The 19,497-nt window shown below is 35.8% G+C and overlaps 1 long non-coding RNA gene across 1 annotated transcript in view; it reads right to left on the minus strand.

Moving 5' to 3' along the window:
• LOC127181910 (uncharacterized) overlaps positions 1–18,506 on the minus strand; it is a 29,700-nt gene extending 11,194 nt beyond the window's left edge. The window contains exons 1-2 of the long non-coding RNA XR_007829834.1: positions 18,389–18,506; positions 15,213–15,284 (exon numbers count right to left, since the gene is read on the minus strand). This is a non-coding gene — a long non-coding RNA (uncharacterized LOC127181910). The remainder of the gene's footprint in view (positions 1–15,212; positions 15,285–18,388) is intronic.
• Positions 18,507–19,497: the final 991 nt, after the last annotated feature.

The following is a 19,497-nucleotide window of genomic DNA, read 5'->3' on the forward strand; positions in this document are numbered from 1 at the left end:
GTTCCCTTTTGTTGTCATCACAAACAACAGAAGTGGTAAAATATAGTCAATAAAACCCCAGCAGGCTGATGTGGGAACAGTTCAGACAGATTTATAGACTGACACATCACACAAACTAACCGCTAGATTTACGATTTTGTTCCTCATCTTTTAGCTTGGGACACCCTCTAGGCCTATGGCTATTTCTATTAGGCTCAGTAGAAGCTACATTTATGGGCCTAAATGAGTCCGTCAGGTGCCCTAAGCGCACAAAGCCAAAACATACCGCAGGAATGTTAAATGCTGATTCAAAGAGTTCAGGGTGGGTTTTGCTGGGGTGGAAAGAGAGAGACGCGCTGTTTGACCGAATGTCTGTCGGCATGCGCTCACAAATGTTCCAAATTCCTTGTGGGCAGTTAATGGCCAACAACATAAACTCCGCTGGAGTTGCTCTGTAGCTCCAAAAATGTCTCAGTCGCTCCTTCGCTGCAGGAGACGATTCATTGGTTGCCGTTACCCCTTTTTCTCTGTGTAAACTCAAACTGAGGTCTGCAGCCCTCCACAGAAACCTTCTCACAAACGAGGCCTGTAATGATGACTACCTTAACTTTAACCACGATGATCCAGCTGTCATTAACTATACTTAGTCATGTTGAATAATTAGGCCTTAATACAGGGATGAGTGGGCAGTCCATTTGTTTTTACACGTGCCTTGCTGTAAATAGTGTTTCCTTGCATAAAGTCATCAGCCTCGCCGCTTGTGGCCTTCCGATTGTAGCTTTTATACAGTACGGTAATGGCTGAATAGACAAATGACAGTGATTATCTGGGGCTAGGCTGGGGCCTTGGCTCCCCACTATATAATTAGACCTTAGCTCAACTTGTTTTTTGACATTCTACTGGAACTAGATGGTAGACGGGTACACGGCAGCCAACGAAAACGTCCACCATCTAATTTAGGGGCAATCCGAGCCGCTAATGTCAGCTTCTATGCTGGGATTTTTCAGTGAACAATTTTTCTTGACGTTTCAAGTGTATATGTCTGTGTATTTTCCTCTTTTGTCCTTAAAAGGCTGAGCATACGTGGTGAGGCCGCCCCAGTAACCTCAACCGCAATGACATGGCTGGCCTTAAGGAAGCTGAAGTCATTGCGCTGAGGTAGTTGTGAAAGATTGGATACCTATCTTATTACTCACTCAGGAAAGAAAGAGAATTTCAACATGGCTGTGAAAAAAAAATAAGGAAAGAAGTGCACAGAAATCTGTTTACATAGTAAAAGAATATTTGCGCAGCAGAATTTGTACACCTGTTGAAATGGAATGTGTGCCTAAATATGCACTTTTCATCAAGCTTTCAGCACCATAAGTAAAGACTCTGTAATCCACCTCCCCCCTCTTATCATCATAACCCTGGCCCTCCTACCACCGAGTCCACTAAGTAGTGTTGACAGCACACGATGAGGCCTAAAGTACGAGGCCAGCAGCCCCTCATCACACTCTTTAAGTAAACCATGACCTCTTTCACAATACATACAACTTATTTGTAAAATAAAACCACCTTTACACAAACTTCAAATATAAGGCTCAACAGAAATATCTCACCCCAAATCTGCTGTTTTTCAAAGACAATGCTGATTTGAGTTTTTGTACATGTTGAATCAACTGTGCCTTGCACAATTCTGGCACGCAACGAACCCCGGGAAATTTTCACTTATTTTATGACGAGGGAGATTACATATAACGATTGAAGAGGGGAAACATTTGAACTTATGATATTTCAGTGACCAAGTCGCATGTCCCATATTTTCTGCCATTTAGAATCAGCACTGATTGAAGCAAAGTCTAAAACATAAATGAATCACTCTTTAAGTTGATTCTTTTTAATAAACGGATTTCTGTCTGAATGATTTTTTATTCAACAAATATAACGACATCTTTGCCAGGTATATTAAAAGTAGATTTCAATTGAACATACAGATTTTTGTCTGCTCTGAAAAATTTCATCAATAAACAAAAATTCTGATAAACTATAACAAATATTTGGTATTGGGGATTTTTAAATGTAATTATTTTAAAGCCATGCCTTTTTACATACAATCTCTTCCTTAAGGTAACAAATCTATTCTTACATAAGTATCGTCTAACCTAACAAGTTTATTATTGTATATTTTACTACTATCCGCTCTATTTATAAATAGCCTATAAAAATGAAGTGGCAGTTCATTATTGCACATATGAAGGGATTGCATATAACTTGAATAATTTAAATGGTTTACTCTTTCATGACTGGGATTGGTAATTTAAAATACAGATCATTTAAAAGGACAATTTTAACTGATAAACACTACAATGTAATTCTGTCACAATTAAGAGGGTAAATTATACTTCATATTATTTTATTTTTTTTTTTTTTTTCTTAAAAATCTAGAAAATTAATCTGGAATTTTTAGGCCAAAAAGGACAATATATCTCACTTGAGCTTGCTTCTCATCAGTTATAAAAATATTTCCAACGTTAGATTGAGTGCGAAGAACCATTTTGAAGATATTTTGAAGAATGCTGCTGGACTACTTTGACTTCTGTAGTATTTTTCCCCATATTAAGGAAGTCAGTGTAAACCAGCAACTGTCTGGTTACCAAGGTTTTTCAGAATATCTTCTCGTTTCACAGTAGAAAGAAACTTGAGTGTGAGTTAATGATGACAAATTTCATTTTTGGGTGAACCATTCCTTTAAAAGGATCATCAGATGCCCATTTACCAAGCTGATATGATTCTTTAGGGCCTTAATGAAAAGTCTATAATATACTTTGGTCAAAAATTCTCAAACGTAATCTACTGCATCTTCAGCTGCTCAGATGTTGGGAGTAAATGACGACCACTATGTTCATTATTACATCCAGCAACACAACGCCTCAATCGCTCAATCGGAGATATTCTTGTCTAATTACATCCCTGCTCCAGCATCGAAACAAAAGAGGGTGGACTGTTACAGCTGATCCGAGGTAAAATGCTCATGTCAATCAACTATCTTGGGAGCGGCCTCTGTGGGTGTGACACCACAACGGCAGGCATCCGAGAAGGGCTCGATTTGAAAAAGGGAATATTATTTTTACAGATTCATTAAAAAACACTGCATGGATTTTTATCATTATAGGGTAAATTTGTACATACACTGCCAACACACATTAATGTTCAAACAACATGTAAGAGTGAACTTAGCATTCGATGACCCCTTTAAGAGTGTAAGCAGGTCATTGCTGACTACACCTGGGTTTGACCTGTTTTTTCATTGATTCCCAGACTCACTGTCTATTCTGACCCCACATAATTCTCTTATACGCATTAGTGAACACCTAGATTCACACAGACTGTCAACCTGTATTTGAATTGTGTTTGTCTGTGTACTGGCCACATTGGTGTTTCCCTATATAACCATAGACTAATTGCCTATTTGTGTGCTTCCTTCCATCTGTCAATGTGGTTGAAGAAAGTAGGCCCCAAATGTGTTTACCCATGTTTAACCTATATATTAAACCTAAATGGGTCTCATTTGGGTTGCCCAGTTTGAGCTCATACACTCATTTCCAACTGGTGACCCAACTTGTACGCACAAAAAGAGCCAACCTAGATTTGCCCAAGTGGGACCTATATGGTTGAAAAAGTAGGCCCCACATATACAGTGTTTACCCATCCTGAGTACCTTATGCAACAGAGAAACAAGCACCCATCTTTTTTTTCAGCAGCTCTGTATATTCATTGCTGTTGAAGAGTACTTATTGGGTGAGGTGGATTTACTGTAGAGTTAACAATATGTATTATAAGCACTGTAATGTTCAAAGCGGATGTCATAACAAATGTCAGTCCAGAAGACTGAAAAGAGGCAGAGCATAATGATTACCTACTTGTGTACTACCTAGGACCCATGTAGGCAGCCTGTGTATGGGTTTGCCCATCTCTAAACTATTTGTTAAACATTATTTATCCAACCTATTTGTAAAAGGTTAGCCTGCATGTGAAGCTTGTGAATAGACCTGTACTTCAGGTTAATCAACAGGTTCAAAACACTAACAAAACATGAAAGCTCTTAGGGTACCATACATAATTACTAATGTATGACTTTACAAATGCATGGGTTTAATTGACGATTTAGGCTGTATTATACATTTCAATCTTTGAAGCCTGTGAATGCTGAAGCGTAGGCATGTAACATTTAACTACTTCACTGCTGTGGGTAAAATGAATGATTTCTAAGTGGAACACCGTAATTTGTAGTGCATAAGCAATATAACAAATGAGTATGCAGGATGCGTAGAATATTGTTTGTCTTTTTTTTATCTCAATTCTCTGCATTAGATGTTGTCGTTGTTGTTGTTTTTCTTTCTCTCTCCTTCTGGTTACCAGCTCTTTTGAGGTTTCATCTCTAAAGCTGAGTGAGTTCAAAACACATCCAATAGCAAGGAATAATTTCACATATACAGTAAAAGTACATGAGCATGTGACATGTTCTAAACATCATTTTACCTTTTACGTGTTTATTAAATATTGTGTTAAATTATGCTGCCAAAAAGTGTTACATATTGTTTTCATCTCCATTTTAAACGTTTTACCCTTTTAACTTCACCATTTTCCCCAAAACAATGAACTGCTGTGATTCCACCTACACAAATATCTAAATTGTCTATGGCTCACAGCATGCACCTCCACTAAATACACTGTAAAAAACAATTTGTTGAGTCAACTTAAAATAATTTGTTACCTGGCTGCCTTAACATTTTAAGATCAGTCAGCTCAAAAAAAGTTTATTCAACTTGAAATGTTAAATTATACTAAGTTACAACTTAGATATTTGAGTTGAATCAACTTAAAATTTTAAGGCAGCTGGGTTACTTACCCATCTGTTGAGTTTAACAAACACAAATATCTAAATTGTTACTTAGTACAACTTAACATTTCAAGTTGACTAACCTTATTTGAGTTGACTGAACTTAAAATTTTAAGGCAGCAGGGTAACAAATTATTTAAAGCTGACTCAACAAATTGTGTTTTTTGTTTTTTTTTTACAGTGTATGAAAGCTGGTGCAAGATTTCTCTTTTTGCAAAAAGGGAAAAAGTAAGAAGTAATGAAAATAAAATTCAAATGAAATAAAATGATTAATCATTTCAAAGAGTGAGAGTGGCATTTTCAGCCAGTTTTCTGCTTGAGCAAGAAAAAGGCTATGATTCACCGCTTCAGCAGAATCCTGTCTGGATCTTCTGTCCAAAGTACAGCCAAACACACTGAGGGGCGAATTGATTTGTTTGTTGCTAGTTTTTGACCCATTACGTCTGGCACTTTGTCTTCTCAAACACCTGCTTCTTACGGGACATTAGTCTTGCTCGGGGGGGGGATTTGCTCACTTATCTGACTGATCTAGCACATCTCATCCATCTTTTGTTACAGAAATTATCTGGCAAAACGCATAGAATGGCCCCCGGAATAGAAAAGATGCATTTTGGTTTCAATTGGCTTTTTCAGCTAACCGTGTTGTGACTTTAGATGTTTGTGACAGATTAGATGTTTTGCAGTCGCCACGGTGAGGTAACTTGAGGTCAGGCCTGATATTCGAATGAAATTGCTTTTTCACTACAGTGTTACGAAAATGTTGAGTTTAGCTGTTTGTGAACATTTGTTTGGATTCCTTCTAAAATGTTTTTGAAAAGCATTGGCCTTGCGAAATATACCTCCACCCTTGCTCTAAAAGCACGTCTGCAGTTTAGACCTTCAGTACGGTTAAAGGAAATCCTTGGGCAAAAGACTTTTGTAGGTACGTTAACAAAAGGCCAGTCCTTGAGGTTTGAGGTAGTGCAATTCTGCTTTGAGTAAATTCAGTTAGGTTAGAGTAATGTGCAGAAGAGCTTCTTGGCAGTTGTGGTCCTTAGAGACACTGAATTTGCGCCATTTAGAGTAATGGTTTCACTCAATACATGGAAAATAGAAGAATAAGCTTTTTAATAGTACCCGTCACTAATCACGCAGTGGCCTCCATAGTGTGCTAAGCGCAGAAACACGTAACACAGCCAGCCACTGTGCAGAAGTTTTCAGTAATATTCCAAGGTAGTTCAATCTCTGCTGCAAAACCATAGGTTTTAAATTACTTTGGTACTTCAATTAGTCCTTTTCAGAGTGAGTCACTTTCAAGCTTGCACTTAAAAGCAATGTAGGAAGGAGCAAACCCCAGACAACATCCCTCAACTTTTGGTGGCAAGAACAAACAACGTTCTCAACTTTCATAACACTGGATTACTTTAAACTATAGCTACTTTCCATACCCAAAATGAATGGAAACCTTTTAAGTGGAGCAGCCCTTCATGGTAATGTATTTCAATAAAAGGAGAGAAAATAGAAAGCTAATGAACCCTCTAGAAGGTATTGTTCCTCACTCTACACAGACTAACTTTGGAAGTAGGGAATATAATGGTACTGGATACACAAGAGACATTTTCCCAGAGTTTGTTTTAATATAGACCGTTCGTGCTGTATAATTGGTGTGAAAAGCAACTCGCCTTTGGAAGATACTTTTGATCCTCACAAAAAAGAATGTTATTTGACACCAGTAGAGGTTCTCCTATATTCAGAGTTACTTGTGACAGACTCACAGTTTTGAGATCCAAATATATGAGCAATATCACATGAGTAGCCATGCGTTATGGCTGTATACTGCCATACTGCACAGCTACAAGTGTGATATTGCGTTTATGCAACAAGTTTGATGGCACAAGTGTGTAAATACATAGTAAACAACAACAGGGTGTTTTTAAAAACTTTCTTTTGTGCAAAACTACTTCCTTCTGCCACAGATTCTAAGTTTAACAGCTGAGCCCAAGCCTCCACTACTAATTTAAAAATGTCTGGTAACGAAGGAATGCTGAGTTGCCTCATTGAAAGCTTATTGTATTACTGTATTAAAAACTAACTGTATTATGTAAAGTATTATGAGAGAGAGAGAGATGGACTGAGTGAGTGTGGTTTCCTGCATCTGATACAGCATTTATTCTTCATCGCAGTCTTATATACACAATAAAACATTAGTTTGAATGTGCGCTATCTCTGTCATACTACCCTTTCATCTGTTAGCGGTGATTTACGATGACAGTGCTGCTCAGTGCATTTGTTGGCTGTCTTACAATGTATTTTTGAAAGTAAAAAATAACTTCCTTGTTTACAACCCTGTTTCAGTCTCTTTCAATATAAAAGTCTTTACTACCGACTTTCGTCGCCATCTAATGGCGGAATAATATAACTAAAATTACCATTACGAACACACACACCATTTCCCAATACTAAATACTATAATTAAACACTACTACTATTTATATAAAATATTTATTAATAATAATATTTAATAAACAACAATCACCATCATAAATGTGATTCAATCAAAAATACAAGGACAGCGCTCCACAAATTATTGTGGATTTGGGCATCTGCCACTCAATGTGAGAAATACCACAAGCGGAGTGATATAAACGGTAAAGCAGTTGGTGTTCCGATATCACTAGAATATCACGGTCCTCTCAGCCAATCAGAGTCGAGGACCAGAAAGAAATGTTATATAAATATATTTATGCATTCATGTCCTGGTATAAAAGGAAAGATACAAGGTTCCCACAATCTGTAACCAATTAATTTTTAAGACCTTTCCACATTTTTCAGTCATTTATAGTTACCTAAGGACAACTTCTAACAAATAAAAAAAAAAAAAAAAAAAAAAAAAATAGTGTGTTCTTGACTTTTTAGAATTTTACTGTTTCTATGACTCCTCCAGATGTGGAAATTCCAATGTTAACATTCCCTGATATTGTACTTTAAGTTTTCCATGACTGTGTAAAGCCTGTTGATAATTTATTAGAAGAACCCACATACTGGAGCTACAAAAATTATGATATTTTTAACATGAACATTGTCCTTTGAGAATGTAGATAAATAGCGACTTTTACTAATATGTTTACTAATATGATTAACAAACTATTTGCAGAAATGTAAACAGCTGAAAGTTCTGGAGTTCTGGAGGTAAAAGCAAGTTCAAAAAAACTGACCACATCACAGCAACTCCAGACTAGAGTCTCAAAAGTTTGCAAATCGAATCCCGTGATGATTTTTCACATGCCTTCAATTATGCTTCAAATTGCAAAAAGGAAACTGTTGATTAGGGGCATTACTCCAGAATGACTGCAGTTAGCAAACAGCATGTGAACTTTGTGTTTCTACAGCAATGACAGCCGACAACTGTGGAGCATGTGAATGTGACTTTGAGTCAGTCCTCCACCATCTCATTTAAAAGGCAAATCAAAAGTGCTGATATTATCTGATGTAGTAAATGTCAAAATTCTGGCTGTGACTCAGTAAATTCATTTTTGGAGGACAGGCGACTTAAATATTTCATGAATAAACATTAGCAAATTTGTTGGGAGAGAGAGTCTCAATTGCTCATCTTTAAATTGGCTGGCGTACACAACAGACTAAATGGATATGAACTTTGAAATAATGTGCTTTGAGGTTTTACGTAATGAAGCTCAGATGTGCTCACACAAAAATTACAAAAATAAGCATATGGAGATGGAAAGTGACAGAATGCTGTCACCAGTAATGTGTACAGATTCATTTACAAAATTTAAAAAGGCCCACATGGAACCTGGGCTCGCCAAAAGCGTCACAGATTTCCAGAAAATCACAACGCCTGCCATTCATAAAATGTTAGAATTCTTTACATGTTTGCCTGTTAAATATATTACATAATCTGCATAACAATGCTTTCAGCTATTAATAATATTGGCAGCTCTGTTTATCTCAAGCTTAAAGGAGTAGTTCACTCCAAGAACAAAAAATTTACAGATAATGATACTCATTCCCTTGTCATCCAAGATGTTCATGTCTTTTTTCTTCAGTCGTAAAGAAATTGTTTTTTTGAGGAAAAACATTTCAGGGTTTCTCTCCATATAATGGACTTAAATGTTACCCCTGAGTTCTGAGAACTCCCTAAAATTCAGTTTAAATTCAGCTTCAAATGGCTCTTAATAATCCCAGCAGAGGAAGAAGGGTCTTATCTAGTGAAGCGATCAGTTATTTTCTAAAAAATAAATAAATTAATTAAATTAAATTACAATTTATACACTTTTTAACCTCAAACGCTCGTCTTGTCTAGGTTTTTTCTGGTTCAAGACAGTTAGGGTGGGTTGAAAAACTCCCATCTCATTTTCTCCTCCAACTTCAAAATTGTCCTGCATCGCTGTTTTACGCTTTGCGCGTTCACTTTGTAAACACTGGGATGGTACTTCTGCAGTGATTTAGGATGATTTTGAAGTTGGAGGAGAAAATGAGATGGGAATTTTTCGACATACCCTAACTGTCTTGAACCAGAAAAAATAGTTCATGCGAACTCACGTTGCATCCCAGTGTATCTACTTACACTACACCCTTAAAGTATGTACCCTTTTTGTGAAGAAAAATTACACACTTTTGAGTGTGTAGTAGAAGACCAGGCAAGTTTTGGGACATACTATACTATACAACTGCATCTTTAACGGATGCTCTGTCACTGTAAAATGGCCTGTCAATCATCTTGTCACTGTTAACATCCTTCACATTTCATTTCAACTTCCTACCGTATTGGAGAGAAAAGTAGCAGCACGTTGATCTGCCAGTCGCGGGTCTTTCATGCCGAAAAGTCTGCTCATAGTTTTTGCATAACGATGCATTTAAAAGTTAACGACCAAACTAATGTTTATAATAGTTCACATTGCAACTGCAGATGAAATACATCACAGATAACATTAAAATATATAATAATATAATGTAAAACCCTTTTTCTAAACATCTCTACCTAACCGCCGGTCGCGCACATCCGCCATGTCTGTCGTTTTTTAACGCGTTTTATTCATGTTTGTAGTTCTGGACTGAATCCTTAGCCAAAGCCCAGTGGATTGTGGGCAATATTAGCCATCAGAGTGTGCATGGATCCACACTTCAAAAATCAACCTGAAAAAGGAAACCGTCCAGGGACTTATGGCATACTCTTTTCAGCATACTATGCGTTGGGACACACTTATTGTGATCTCACATACAATTTAAGATGAATAGTATGAACATTGGGATGCAGGGCTAGACAAGACAAGCAATTGAGGTTAAAAAGCATATAATCGTTTAGAGCCCTTTGAAGGTGCATTTAAACTGCATTTCGGCAGTTCAAACTCAGGGGCACCATAGAAGTCCATTATATAGCGAGGAATCCTAAAAAGTTTTCCTCAAAGGGGTCATCGGATGCTAAGTCGTTGTTGCGTCACACCCACAGAGGCCGCTGATTTTGTAAGGTAAAAAGGATGTTGTTTTACACAACCATTGAGAATTTTTAACCAAAGTATATTATAGACTTTTCATTAAGACCCTAAAGAATCATATCAACTTGTGGAAATGGGCATCCGATGACTCCTTCAAAAACAATTTCTTTACGACTGAAGAAAGACAGACACAAACGTCTTGGATGACAAATTCCACAGATTTTCCTCCCCAAATCAGAATCCATTTAATTCTACAATTACATAATTATACTTGTAAAAGATGCCGAGTAAGATGATAGAAGTCTGGTCCTGAAGTAAAATGGTTTTAAAATATCACAATTTTACAGGCTTTTCAATTTTGCAAGGCTTGTAGCTGCTTAACGTCAGTCATATTTGTGAGTCGAGTGCCACAATAAAGCAATTAAAAAGGCCTGACAGCTTGATTAATTATTTGATCTGACTATCAAAAGTCTCTGGGCAACAGTGAGAGAAGGTGTGTGTGAGAGAAAGGAAAAAGAGAGGTTGTGTAACGTGGACTGTGGATGTCATGCTGTCCCTATGGGAATGTGCTGTCTTTTGCCCTATGTGAGAACTCGACAAGAACAGCTAGTTAATGAGTGTCACAATGTTAAAATGTCATCGGTGAGCTATCTGATAATGAGGCCTGTCACATTGTTGGTGCTTGTATCCGGTCTATCTGTGTGTGTGTGTCTGTGTGGGGGGAAAAATTGATTGCAACAAAGGGGACATACGCATGGCACATTGTGTCTTTATTTGATCTCACATGCACCAGTGACTTTATAATAACCTGCATCTTTCATTTCGCCACACAAATGATCTCAGGGGTTTAGGTCCCGTATCACCATATTGCAGAGAGACGGTCGATTTTGTTATAGAGAAAGAGAGAGAGAGAGAGAGACAGAGAATTCTTTCAAAACCAGTAAGAAAAGGAGGATTTTGCTTAAAGTGACAGTACTCAGCAACTTCCTTTCGAAATCATAAAAGCAACCACATCGTTGTATTAGTTTATTCTAGATTGAAGGTGTTTATCGGCCATGAAACTTCAGTGTGCGTTCAATTTTGTTTCCTGGCAGTTATCACTGCTACCCATATGTTTTTGTCAATAGCTACATCCATTTAAGTTGCTTGACCTTTTAAAGAGATAATGGTGCTCAGGAAACAGTTTTCCAACCGTGTGTCATTCAGGACTGTATCAATGTACCCAAAAGAACAAATTTCCTCTAATCTGACACTGGCCTTTTTCTTTGAGCTGAAGAGGTAATGCTAATATAAGATAACATTATTACACAAAAGCTAACATGGTAGTCATCCAAAACACACAGAAACTAGCTTAAAACAAGTATGTGTTTGATTTTGCAATACCAGTAGTAAAACTCCCACAAAGCAAGACAAATTGAAAGCTTGGTTTTATACAATAAAAAAATAAGGGAATATAACTCGCAATTGCTTTATTGACTTTATTTCTCAGAATTGTGTCTTTTTTCCTCAATTGCAAGTTTATATCTTGCAATTCTAACTTTATTTCTCTAAATTGTGACATTTTTTCTCAGAATTGCAAGTTTATTTCTCAGAATTGTGACTTTTTTTTTCTCAATTGCGAGTTTACATCTCACATTTCTGACTTTATTTCTCAGAATTGTGACTTTTTCTCAAAACTGCAAGTTTATTTCTCAGAATTGTGACTTTTTTTCAGAATTGCAAGTTTATATCTCAGAATTGTGACATTTTTTTTCAGAATTGCAAGTTTATTTCTCAGAATTGTGACTTTTTTTTCAGAATTGCAAGTCAACATCTTGGAATTATGACTTTTTTTTATCAATTGCGAGTTAATATCTTGCAATTCTGACATTATTTCTCAGAAATTGTGACTTTTTTCTTAGAATTGTGAGTTAATATCTCAAATTGTGAAATTTTTCTCAATTGCAAGTTTATATCTCACATTTCTGACTTTATTTCTCAGAATTGTGACTTTTTTCTTAGAATTGTGAGTTAATACTCGGAATTGTGACTTTTTTTTTGTAGAATTGCAAGTTTATGTCTCAGATTTGTGACTTTTTTTCTCAATTGCAAGTTTACATCTCACAATTCTGACTTTATTTCTGAGAATTGTGACTTTTTTCTCAATTGTGAGTTAATATCTCGCAATTCTGACTCTATTTCTCCGAAATTGTGACTCTTTTTCTCAAGTGCAAGTTCATATCTCACAATTCTGACTCTATTTCTCCGAAATTGTGACTTTTTTTTCAGAATTGCAAGTTTATATCTCAGAATTGTGACTTTTTTTTTTCAGAATTGCAAGTTTATTTCTCAGAATTGCGAGTTAATATCTCAGAATTGTGACTATTTTCTTAAATGCAAGTTTATATCTCACAATTCTGACTTTATTTCTCAGAATTATGACTTTTTTTTCAGAATTGCAAGTTTATATCTCAGAATTGTGACATTTTTTTTCAGAATTGCAAGTTTATTTCTCAGAATTGTGACTATTTTCTTAATTGCAAGTTTATATCTCACAATTCTGACTCTGTTTCTCCGAAATTGTGACTTTTGTTTCTCAGAATTGCAAGTTTATTTCTCAGAATTGTGACTATTTTCTCAATTGCAAGTTCATATCTCACAATTCTGACTCTATTTCTCCGAAATTGTGACTTTTTTTTCAGAATTGCAAGTTTATATCTCAGAATTGTGACTTTTTTTTCAGAATTGCAAGTTTATTTCTCAGAATTGCGAGTTAATATCTCAGAATTGTGACTATTTTCTTAAATGCAAGTTTATATCTCACAATTCTGACTTTATTTCTCAGAATTATGACTTTTTTTTCAGAATTGCAAGTTTATATCTCAGAATTGTGACATTTTTTTTCAGAATTGCAAGTTTATATCTCAGAATTGTGACTTTTTTTTCAGAATTGCAAGTTTATTTCTCTGAATTGTGACATTTTTTTTCAGAATTGCAAGTTTATTTCTCAGAATTGTGACTATTTTCTTAATTGCAAGTTTATATCTCACAATTCTGACTCTGTTTCTCCGAAATTGTGACTTTTGTTTCTCAGAATTGCAAGTTTATTTCTCAGAATTGTGACTATTTTCTCAATTGCAAGTTCATATCTCACAATTCTGACTCTATTTCTCCGAAATTGTGACTTTTGTTTCTCAGAATTGCAAGTTTATTTCTCAGAATTGTGACTATTTTCTCAATTGCAAGTTCATATCTCACAATTCTGACTCTATTTCTCCGAAATTGTGACTTTTGTTTCTCAGAATTGCAAGTTTATTTCTCAGAATTGTGACTTTTTTTTTTTTTAGAATTGCGAGTTAATATCTCGGAATTGTGACTATTTTCTTAATTGCAAGTTTATATCTCACAATTCTGTCTTTATTTCTCAGAATTGTGACTTTTTTCTCAATTGCGAGTTAATATCTTGCAATTCTGACTTTATTTCTCTGAAATTGTGACTTTTTTTTCTCAGAATTGCAAGTTTATATCTCAGAATTGTGACTTTTCTTAGAATTGCGAGTTTGTATCTCATAATTCAGACTTTATTATTATTTTTTTTTTGGAATTGTGACACCTTTTTCTCAGAATTGCGAGTTTATATACTTGCAATTCTGAGAAAAAACATATCAGTCTTTTTTCCCCCCTTAAAATTGGACTTTATAACTTATAACTTTCTTTTTTTTTTTCTTTTTTTTTTTTTATGCAGTGGAGGAAATAGTCTTCCATAAATTCTTTTTTAAGCAACGAAGCATAAAATTGTTTAAACATGCCAAAGACTTTTACACTGTGATAACAAAACGTTCTATTTATCTTTCAAAAATGTTTTATAAAACATATTAACATTTAACCAACAAAGTCTTGCGTAATGAAGTCTCATTAACGCTTTTGATTTTGAACAGCTTTGTCTTTTAGACGTGGAAAACGTCTCAAAAACATTAGTAGATAAAAATAAAAGAAACTGCATGCCCCTTCAGAGATGCACAAGTTATACAGAAATGAAAACTCTTTGTGCAAGTTGAAAAGGTGTCTTAGAATCACATTCTGAATTACAAACAGCTTTGACAGATGCTTCAAACAAGGATTAAAAACGACAGTGACAGTAAGCTGTACGCACTCTTCGGGGACATGTTTGCACATTCTTTACTTCTAAGAGAGGCATTGTTTTTGAGGACGCACTATTCATTTAGCATAATGACAACTGCAAAATTTACAGGCTTTTATTAGATCTCTGAACATGATGTAGAGTGATTTAAAACCTGGATTTCTCAAACAACAGCTTGAGGCATTATTTTTGGCAGTTAGTTTGGCTTATTGGGAGTATATAATGTACCAGTGCATTTGTGTAAGACCTTATCCAGACTATCCGAACCAAGCCAAGACAAACAGGCCAACTTGTACTAGTGGCAACCAGCATATCTGCATTTCCAAACACCACCATCTTAAAGCTTCTTTAACCAGCATCCACCCACATGCACTCTACTTTATGATCAATCTATAGGAAGAAGGCAGGTCATTTACCATACATCGGAGCTCAGGGTACTTCCAGAGAAGAAAAACAAAGACAGTCGGGTAGGAGGAACATAGAAGATTTTGAGGTGGTGGTGGGGTGGGGGATATTTAGCATGAATTTGTCTGGCTGCACAGCAGCCATTAAACCATTGGCAGTCTCTTTGCTTACAGTTCACTTTAGTGGGCTTCTGATAAAAGTAGGGGAATACCAGACAGGAGAAATGAGCCCATTATAATGGGCGAACGAGTGCTTAAATGTAGCGGGAGACAAGTTAAACTGAAAATATGCCTGTCTCCTTGACAACCCAGCTAAAGGCAAAGAGACTTCTTGTCAAGTACAAATATCAGACTTGGAGACTTGTGTTATTGAAAGCAAAAGGGGAATTACTCACCAGCATTGTTTGACTTGCTGGAGCAGGTCCCATATGGTAAGAGAAATGCATCAACAAGGCATCAGATCTTAACTGCAAAAACAACATGTCTGAGTCACTGTAAACAGCCAAAATAGAGATTGACCAGAAATTCCTGGCTTTTCCCAAAAGTTAAGACAGAAAACCAATTTTATATTCTACTCACTGATAAAAATGATTCTGTGGTGAAGTAAATGAAGAATAATAAGTTAAATCAAGCAATAGTCTAATTTTTTTGTATTTTGTAGCAGAAATATCAATGCTATAAAATAAACTAAACCTACTCAACTTTTCTGATACTGGTGTTCCCATCATGCACTCGGGCATGAATAATTAGGTATATACAGTAGTCAACATTTGAAGTGGATTTTTTTGTTGTTAGGTTAAGCAACTTGCAATTTATACATCTGGAATTCATCTTCTACTCAAAATGACACATTCATATTCAAAAACAATTTGTGTCCCCACCACTTTTTGCCATGATGGATATTGTCCCCATTACTTTTTTGAAACATCTCATGGCAAGGATGTACCTGATGCAAATTAAACTTATATGACATTCATTACTGTTAAATAAACTGCAATTTGATGCTAGAATCTGTTGATTTTAAAATCATACAAAGGTCCGCAACAATGTTTTAAGTGACAAAACGTTCTCTTGTGGCTCTTACATAGTCTCACACATCAGCGCTTCTTTCCATCACTTATACATTGCGGAGACCATCTATTCATTCTGGTTTAAACAAAACAAAACACAAATTGTGTCCCTGATCTGCAAATATATGATCACTGATGAACATCTTTGATTTTAATAGGGGACAAGAAAGTGTCTCACCCACTTTTTTAAAACAAAGTTACACCACTGGCATTTCTTATTATGTAGATATGATGTCGACATGATATCTATTGCATTATTTTTTTCAGCGTTACTGAGTAAGACATATGTCTCAAAAGCATGGTTTAATTCAATGTTATATTGAGTAAAATCAAAGTATTGCCAAGTAAGCTTTGACTAAGTAAAAATTACTCTCCAAGCTAAAGTTACTTATTTTCTTTGTAACATTTACTTAACTTAGGTAAGCAGATTTTACTCAACAATAACAGGTAAACAAATATGGTATAAATTAACATTATAAACATAAGATTTGACATGCCATTCAATAACTGGGGTCAGTAAGATTTATTCTGTTTAGCAAGGATATATTAAATTTACTGAAAGTGAGAATAAATACATTTATTATTTTTCAAAATAAACAATGTTCTTTTAAAATGTCTATTTATTAATAAACCTTAAGAATGTATATTTATAACAACTTTCTCTGACTTTAGAGCAAGCAGAGCAAGTTTTTTACTCCAAGTAAAAAGACTGAAAACTGGAGAAACAGACTGAAGTAAGACATAAACAACATACAAATAGATTAGACATAGAATAGACATACATGCATACTGTACGTACATACATATAGAGGCTAAGATAGAACGCCAACACACAAGACAAATTTAAATTGTCATTTAAGAAATTCAAACAACAAATACCGTTTTGTGGCTCTTTAATTTGTTGTGACAGATCAGTGTATTGCCTTATTAGATCGGTGACGCATGAACCAATCGTCTTTTCTTCTTTACTTAAAGCACAAAAAAAACATGAATGAACAGAATGTATGTTATTTCAACCGCGGAAAGACGTCAGTACACACAACGCTTTAAGTTTTAGTTCACCAATGTTAATCTACTCTCCCGTCTGATTAGTTTGTAAGACAGAATGGCAGATTCAGCCTTATGACTGGTCAGATCGCCTGTCAATCAAGCTGTTTGCGAACGGTTAATTACTCACCCTCATTTCGTTCCAAACCCATAAGACCTTTGTTTATCTTTGGAACACAAATGAAGATATTTTTGAGAAAATCTGAGAGCTTTCTACCCCTGCGTAGACAGCAACGCAACCGACACATTCAAGGCCCAGAAAGGTAGTAAGAACATTGTTGCAATAGTCCATGTGACATCAATGGTTCAACCTTTATTTTATAAAGCTACCAAAATACTTTTTGTGCACAAAGAAAACAAAAATAACTACTTTGTTTTACTACGTTTCTTGGCCTTGAACGTAGTTGTTATCCGAGGGTCAGAAAGCTCTTGGATTTCATCAAAAATATCTTTATTTGTGTTCTAAAGATTAATGAATGTCTTACAGGTTTAGAATGACATGAGGGTGAGTAATTAATGACAGAATTTTCATTTTTGGGTGAACGATCCGTTTACAAATAGCTTTAGTCCCAGAGTATGTGAAATAAAGAGTTGCATCTTGATTGTTAAGCTCCATTTCAAATACTGTCATTTATGCTCAGTAATATTTTTTTCTTTCTTTTTTTCCCAGGTAAAACAGATTTCTTGTTTTGAACACTTCCTATCTGAAAACACTTTGGTCTTCTCTTTCTCTCTGTTCTCTGAGTCGGAGGTGTGTGGGCCCAGAACAAGCGGCCTCCTTGTGCACCTCTGTTTGCTTGAAGAGGTGTTTTCTCACATAGCTGCATTTCACTGGCTGTCTTAGCAAAATCACACCTCCCTCACAGTTCCCTAGACGCTGTGTGTATGTGTGTACATGTGTAGCTTTTATGGACCTCATTGGCTTCTCTGAGGGCAACTAATGGACCAAGGTATGCAGTGATTTCCTGTTTTCTGTATCAAACTGCGCAAAGGAAACATTCCGACTCTGGCAGCTTTGACGGAAAGTAAAGTCTCACTATGCCAACACAATTTATTTATACACCACACTGAGGTGACAAAGCTTTTGTTGCACTTTAATTATACGCCTCCGTATATGCATTGCCGTTTTATGATCACACCTTTAAATAATGACAACGAACATATTTTTGTTATTTTTATGGAACCAAAAGCATCTGCAGGCATTATATTGGTTCCATTAACACAATCATAATTTGTTAGTGATTTTTTATTTAATTTTACTTCCTAGTTTTAAATAACATTTATTTTGTGACACAGTCTTTCTGTTATGTACATAATATTTGCTAAAAAGTTACACATTGCATGACTATATTTGGAGCTAAAAGTGCTTAAAATGCCAAAAATACATTAAAGCATGAAACAATCTGGCCAACATTCCAAGGATATTTCCGTTGCTCCAAATTAAGGATGTTTACCTGTAAACAACTTGTTTATTCCAGTTTTTGGTGAGAAAGGCAGCTGGCCACCCATGTCCTGTGGTGCAGTGGCTTTCCGTTCAGCTCTCAAGCCCAGCGTGGCTGATTAACTGGCAGCAGGTGAGTGTAATAGGCCAATTAACTCGCTGCCAACTCACCACCCACTTCATCCAAATCACAAAAAGCACAACAGGGGTCTGTTTCAGAAAAAATATTATAGAGGCCACCCAGTTGCTCATCCTCCAAAAGTGGGTTTATAATGCAGCAGCACAAAAATGTTTGATATTTAAGATTCCTGAAATGTTTCAAATAGCCTACTGTCTGGCTTTACAGCTGAAGCTACCATCAGGGGTTCATTGCCTTTCCTTATAAGCTGGCCATCATTTTATCCAGTATTTGCAGTATTCTAGTATTTTACTACTGAGTCTGAAATTTATTATAGCAAGTCTACACAAGCACACACACTGTAAATGACATCATGTCTTGTCTGAGCCATCTCTAAAATTATTGTGTCTGCTGTAATGTTTTCCTTCACATGTTTGGCAAAGCCACTACAGTATGTGGCGCTTTTCAAGAATCAGAGAGCCGTCCAGTTTGGTGGTTAGAGTTCACATTTTAGCCCTGCAATTATGCTGTTTTAAACCACCTCCATAAAGTTCAAGTTTGTTGGCATATCCATGAAAATACAATCATGAAATACTGCTTGCTAAACCAAAATCTCTTCTGCCGTTACACTGAAAATTCTGTTTGCTCTTTGTGACATTTTTCATTCTCATCACTAAACCACATTAATAATTATTAAAGGAGAAGTCCACTTCCAGAACAAAAATTTACAGATAATGTACTCACCCCCTTGTCATCCAAGATGTTCATGTCTTTCTTTCTTCAGTCATAAAGAAATTATGTTTTTTGAGGGAAACATTTCAGGATTTTTCTCCATACAGTGGACTTCTGGGTGCCCCGAGTTTGAACTTCCAAAATGCTGTTAAGTGCGGCTTCAAACAATCCCAAATGCTGTTGTAAACAATCCCAGCTGAGGAAGAAGGGTCCCATCTAGCAAAACGATCGTTATTTTCATAAAAAATGATACAATTTATATACTTTTTAAT

This window comes from Labeo rohita, chromosome 19 (assembly GCF_022985175.1).
Source record: "Labeo rohita strain BAU-BD-2019 chromosome 19, IGBB_LRoh.1.0, whole genome shotgun sequence".
Taxonomy (NCBI): Eukaryota; Metazoa; Chordata; class Actinopteri; order Cypriniformes; family Cyprinidae; genus Labeo; species Labeo rohita.